This window comes from Dioscorea cayenensis, chromosome 6, assembly GCF_009730915.1.
Source record: "Dioscorea cayenensis subsp. rotundata cultivar TDr96_F1 chromosome 6, TDr96_F1_v2_PseudoChromosome.rev07_lg8_w22 25.fasta, whole genome shotgun sequence".
Lineage (NCBI taxonomy): Eukaryota > Viridiplantae > Streptophyta > Magnoliopsida > Dioscoreales > Dioscoreaceae > Dioscorea > Dioscorea cayenensis.
In genome coordinates this window covers 4,562,562-4,569,829 of record NC_052476.1, presented here as the reverse complement: position 1 = coordinate 4,569,829, position 7,268 = coordinate 4,562,562, and positions in this window count along the sequence as shown.

The following is a 7,268-nucleotide window of genomic DNA, read 5'->3' as shown; positions in this document are numbered from 1 at the left end:
GGGGCTTTAGGCGAAGTCGAGCCAAAATGTGGAGAGCTCGAATTCTTCTTTGAAGATATATTTATTATGTGTTGGGCCAGATCTTGGATAAGGCTCTGGGCCTATTTTGGAACCAGTTACCTATGAGAGTACTGGGCGGATCACGAAAGTCATTCGATGGGCAGAATGGGGGGAGGTTATAATGGACACATAGGGTTCATTTGAATGAGCATTCGAAAAAGGGATTTGGGGAAAATTTCGGCACCCTACATTGGCTCCCCCTGGTGGTTTCATTTGGAAATTGTTATCTGGAATCTGGGCCTTGGTGCCAAATAATATCAATTCATTGTTTGGTGTTGGCAATGATGCATTCATGGTTTTTCATGATTTTGTGCGTAGTGAGTATGATAATTGTGTTTACTCTAGAAAGCTTCTAGATGGTTCCTTTATATATATATTGCTATACGTGAATAACTTGTTGATTGCAGCTAAGAATAAAGCTGAAATTGATAGTTTGAAGGCATTATTTGTTGAGATGCCTTGAATTTGATTATGATGGTAACCCTATCCAAATTATGACTCGACCCGAAGTTAGGGAGTTAACCCTAAATTAGAAAATTCAATGAAGATCTGTGGTGGGCTTTTGGCTTGGGCTTGCCCAACAGACTAATTCATTATGGGTTATATTATTTTATTTTAATTCGAATATATATAGGATTTTTTCTGTATCATCTATATGAGTTCTTTCCCTCAAAATAGAAGAATAAGAAATCTCTATCTCTCTTCCCGTGAAGGTATATCACATAGACCGAACCACGTAAATCTCTGTGTGCTACTATTTTTCTTTTGTTTTTCTCTATATTATTGCTGTGTTTGGCATAACAAGTGGCATCAGAGTAAGGTTCTTTGAATTCAACTTCGAATTTAGGGTTTCTGGTTTTGCTAAAAGGATGGCCTCTCATAAATTCGAAATTGAGAAGTTTAATGGATCGAATAATTTTACTCTATGGAAGATCAAGATGAAGGCAATTCTGGTTCAGCAGGGATGTGCAGCAGCATTGGAAGGAGAAGAAAAATTACTAGCGGAGTTAAAGGTGGAGTAGAAGGCAGAGATTTTGGCAAAGACTCATAGCGCTATTCTTTTGAGTTTAACTAATGAAGTCTTGCAAGAGGTCATTGATGAAACAACTGCAGCTGGATTATGGAAGAAACTGGAAAGCAAGTTTCAGAAAAAATCTTTAACCAACCGGTTATATTAAAAGCATCATTTGTATACCTTGCGAATGACAGAGAATATGCAGGTAAAAGATCATCTTGATAATTTTAACCGGATTATTCAAACACGTTGGTGTTTGAGTGCAAATTATGGTGATTTGATTGTTGTTGATCCTTGAGGGGTGAATATTGTTAACTATCAAGAATTGTCCGATGTGGAGAATATTCTTGTATTGTTGAAACTCAAACTACTTGTGAAACTCCCCAATTCTTGAATACCTAAGGTCTTGCACTTTCTCCACTTGGTTTGTAATGTTTTATTTTTTGCTTGAGGACAAGAAAAAGCTTAAGTGTGTGAGGATTTGATGAGTATGCAATATGAATTTATTTTATATCACTTTGTACACTCATTCGGCGTGTATTATAATCATATTGTGAAATTCGATGCTAAATCTAGTGTGTTTCGCATTTTTAGGCTTAGGGCAGTATTTTAAGACGAGAGAGAGAGAGAGAGAGAGAGAGAGAGAGAGAGAGAGAGAGCCAAAATAAGCATTTTAGACCTCAACTATGAAATCGAAGCTCTCGACGCGTTATTAGAACAAGGATAAGGCAAACTGGGTAGCTTACAGGCGACTATGGCCAACCTTACGTACCGTAAGTAGATTCTAGAGAACCTTGCGAGCATACTTATGCCCGTAAGAGGGATTAAGAGCCAAATCATAGAACCTTACGAGCAAGGCTTACACCCATAAGGACCATCCAAAGGAGTTTACAACCACAAAGATACGCTCATAAAGGCGATGGCAAGAAGCATCACGAGTGAAGTTTACAGTCTAGCGCTTACGGCAGTAAGCTGGACCGTAACACAAACAGAAGACCTTACAGACATGGCTTACGACCATAAGTACTCCCGTAAAGCTCGCTACTATCTTCTCTAGCTCCCTTATAGCAACACCCTTACCCCCGTAAATAGCCATTAAACAGTCGGGTATAAATAGAACTAATGAGGATTTTTAGGGGATTGAACATTTTTTTTGGCATTTCTTGGAGGCGAAGCAAGGGAAGATAAGAAACAAATCTCCAGCACTTATGGGGCTATTTCAAGGAAGATTCAGATTAACATTTAAGGGGATTGAAGATCGTAGCCGTCAAGTCTACCTTGGTGGCATGTGTGGAAGCTTTCCTATGGTTTTTTAGTGATCCTTCATCGGCACGACTGAGAAGGGGTTTTTGTAGCTTTAATGTATGCTTTCCCTCTATTAATGGAGGGCTAATTTGTAAATGTTTGGTATAGTTGAACTCTAGGGTTTATACTTTTGACATTGGTTGTTGGATCTTTGATGTTTTAATTGTTTTCTTAATTGTAATCATTTTTATTTGAATCTAATTGTGTGTTTGAATGATTGGTTGCTAACGAGGTGAAAGCCCTAGCTATCATGTTTGGTATGCTATGTGACGAGAAAAAATCCCCACCTAACGTAAACTTGCCGCAATTTGAGAGGATAATGAGTACACCTCCGGTTAGGGTACTTTGGAAACTTCGTCTTCAACAATCCTTCCGAGTAGGTTAGTGATAATCTACATGCTCTTTACAATCATGTAGAGTGGATTTTAGGAGAAATCGCATATCTACTCCGTATTCGGATTAGAGATAATCTCTTTCTACGTGAAAAATTATCTACTTAAGAGATTATCATTAGCTCAGTAAGGTTTTATAGTGTATTAATGCAATTGTGCGGATGTCTATATCAGCTCTGCACCTATTCAATTACTCTTCATCTGAGGAATTGGGGTCTAATATAATTCTAAAAACCTCTCTGTTCAAATAAGATTGCACGCATAAACAACCTTAATCCTGAATTTATAACCCTAGAGGGATGCTATGCCCGGACATCACTTTTTTCCTTGACTTCTCTCCTGTTATTTTCCGTACTTTCCTATCTTTGCTTGTTTTTCTTCATACACACAACATTTGATTACTTAGGCTATTTTCGGGTTTAGGGTTACTACTAGTATTCACTTTCTTCCCTGCGAATCGACACCTTGCTTTTACGCACACTTTATTACGCTAGTAGCACGTATAATAATTCAAAACATATTATCTATTGCGTTAAAAAAATTATTAATTAAAGTTCACGTCATTCATGTAGCTACGATGACACTAGCTAATTAGAAAGAATATTCATATAAATGTGGAAGCTCAAGAATTAGGACTTGATCTCTTTGAAGAGGTAGCTATTTAGAAGGATGAACCTTTAATAAGATGGTAGGGAAGTTACAAAACTATTAAAGATATCATTGGAAGACGTATCATGTGGTATTCTTGTTTGCTAAGTTAAAGAATATATTAGGTTAATTGCTTAATTTACATTGAGAAATTATATATAACAAAATTAGTTTGATAATATTATCTATTTGTAAATAAAACCAATCATTAGCTTCGAATCACATTTTAAATAAACCAACCTACAACATCTATTATATCGATGCAATCTAATCAATAATGTAATCAATTCCTACGTAGAAAAAATGAGTTTCAAGCTTTACTCTCTTCAACCCATAAGAGGAAAACAAACATTTTGATAGAACACGCATCAACAATGGCAATAATTGCATTAAGTTTACAACTTTAAAATTATGAGCATTTCTATTTGTAATAATTGCATTGCATTAAGTTAATGTGTACAAAAATCGATGAAGAAGAACAAAATCTTGTAGGAAATAACCCATATGAACAAGAAGTATGTTCTGTTACAATAACCGGTGAGCTACTAATTCATTGCTCATATGCAAATTATAAGAGCAGTATTTGACTGGGATAAATGTTGCACACAATAAACAAAACAGAAGATTGTTTGATTACTTGCACAAAAGATAGACCCATGTTAACAACAACAACAACAACAACAACAAACCTAAACAATAGTTTTATTTCTTCAAAATTCAAGATATTTCATTAGCTACAGCAACTTTCATGCTTTGTTGTGTTGACAATCCTAAAGCACTAAATTCTGTAGTGGTCTGCTGACTTGGTTCTTTATTTTGGTTCTGCTGGTTGTCCTGAATGGCCCCTCTATTACTCATCCTTTGATCATTACAAGCAATAAGTAGCACATGTTAACACCAAAGAAGAAGGAAACATAAATAGCTTAAGTGAGTTCAAACATTGGAAAAATCATACAAGTTTACTGAGCAGTGAGTGAAGTGGAATTGGGGAGCTTCCCTTCCAATAATAATTCCACTAATGTGGGCACTCTACAACTCATGAAAAAAATAAATTTTAGAATTCAGTAAGCACGAACTCATAGTAAAATTATACCAAATCACAATGATTAAACTAGTGCATACTCTCAAAAATTGGAATGAACTATGATTAGATGTAGGTGACTTTTTCTTCCTTTTGGATGCAGCAATCGTGTGTTTTTCTCCCCCACCTGAACTAATACTAGTAGATTCTATTATTGGATTTGGTTCATGATAGTTGTTATCATTGTTAATCTACACAAACAAATTTCTTTTTAATTATGAACAAGAAAATTTAATTTGCATATAAAAAAATTATTAACCTTATAGGAAGTAAGAAATCTCATCAAGAATGAAGCCCTTTTTGGATAATTCAATTTGTTGTGGCCTTCTTTGTGGCATATGTTGCACTTGAAAGCCCTTTTTTCCCTGGATAATTTTGCCTTGCTCTTGTTTTTGTTTTCTAATGGCTCCCTCTTTCTTTCTTTTTTTTTTTGGAAGGTCTGGCAAGAATCCTTCTAACCATGGGAGATAATAGGTGGCCTTCTATACTTGTGAGTCAAAATGACCTTCTTCTCATTGGGTTAAGAACAAAACCACATGCCTTTAGAAACCTATCTGTCTTGAGCCAATCAGAGACAATCGAGTGGATTTGCTCCAACAAAAGCAATTGCAACTAGTGAATGTTGGCAAGAAATGCTAGTTTTCTCGCCATTTTTCCACATGAGCACATCTGCTCGGCAAAGAAAACAAAGATATCCTTCTCTTTCATGTAGTATTTAATTATCCTAGTACACCACATAGTATGCATCCCCATATCATTCAACATGTCATTTGGCACTTTTTTGCCTTTCTTTTTCAATTTTGGAGATTATACTAGGCCCAAAATCATACCTATATTTCTTAATATACTCTTTTTTGATAGTCATTCTAGTCATGACATATTGCCTAATATCCTTTAACATATTTGTGATAAAGTGCTTAAGTCAATGTATTTTATTATTATTATTTATAGCACTTTGTATGTAATTATTAAATATATGATTGAATTGGCACTTAATTCGGTTTTATTTCGTATTAATGCTAGAATGAAGACATATTGATCAAGAGTAACAAGTTTGAGGTGATTTGAGCTAATTTTGGAAGAAGATTAAAGTTTTTTACTTACGGGCGAGCTTACGGGTGCAATTACGAGTGTTGACTGTAGTATTGCACTGTTCATATTATTGTAGCAAATTATTATTTACAGGCATGTTGCGGGTGTAAGCCCCAACCCGAGAACGTTATGAGGTATTGTTACGGCCATAAGCCTTAGGTCGTAAGGGGCTACTGTAACAATGTAATGTTCATGTTATTGTAGAAAACCACTATTGATGGGCACTGTTACAAGCATACGTATGGCCATAAGCCCCATCCCAAAAACTTTACAGGCACCTTTACGGTCACTGTTACTGCCGTAAGCCTCAGCCCATAAGGACCTCTTATAGTCGTAAGAACCCCCAATTCTTGAATTATAAAAGCCAATAATTAGGGTTGCGGGGGAATCTTCTTCTCTAATCTTTGGCCGCCTTTTGGGTGGCAATTTGAGGTTTTTCCATTGATTATCCTACCGGAGAAAGATAAAAAACAAGAGGGAGAGATTAGAAGAAGGTTAAAAACTTGAAGGAAGCCATTCGTGGAGAGATCTTGGCGGTGATTTTGGGGAATCATCGAAGAACTTTATCCATCCAAGGAGAGTGTGAGCTTTGAGGAAGTTTTGTTATTCCCTTTATGTATTGTAATTCATTTGGATTGGATTGTTGTTCTCCAATGACGGAGAACTAATTTTCATGGTGTTTGGACATAGTAAAATTCTAGGGTTTATTTCATTAACATTAGTTGTTGGATCTTTAATGCTTTAATTGTCTTCTTAATTGCAATCACTTCTATTTGTATCTAATTGCGTGTTTTTATTGAATGGTTGCTATTGTGGGGAAAGCAACCTAGTTTTCATATGTTTGATGTGCTTGGTGACTAGAAGAAATTTTCACCTACCATAGACATGCCGCAATTCGAGAGAATTGTGAGTAAGCCTTTGGTAAGGGTACTTTGGAGGCCCCGCCTCCCTCAATTCTCCCGAGTGAGTTAGTGATAATATCCATGCTCTTTGCAATCATGTGGAGTAGATTTTAGGAGAAGTCGTATCTCTGCTTTGTATTTGAATTAGGGGTAATTTCTCTCTTTGAGGGAGATTATCTACTTAAGAGATTGTTATTGGCTCACAGTGAGGTTTTATAGCTTGTTAATGTGATTATGTAACTATCTATATCAACTATGCACCTATTCAGTTATTATTTATCTAAGAAATAGGGGTTTAATTAGTATAATTTTGAAAACCTCTCGATTCAAATAGGATTGTATACTTAGACAACCTTTGTCTTGTACTTCATAATCCTAGACGGATATTATGCCCGGACATCATCACTTCCCCTGATTTATCTCCTCTTTATTTTCGTATTTCTTGCTTTTATTCTCTTTTGTTTACACACACATCATTCGATCATTTAGGATAATATTTGGAATTAGGGTTATTACTAATATTCACTTTCTTCCATGTGGACCGATACTCTTCTTTACGCACATTATTATAACGCGATCGGCACGTACACTTGCATCCCTATCAAGTTTTTGGCACCATTACCGGGGAAAAATAGTGATATTAGGAACATTTATTTTTCCATCATTTTAGATATTTATTTTCTTTTGTTTCATATTATTTTATTTTACCTTATTTTATACGCTTTCGTGCAAGGAACTTGAAGGATGGTTGATCCAATTACATGCAGCTTTGT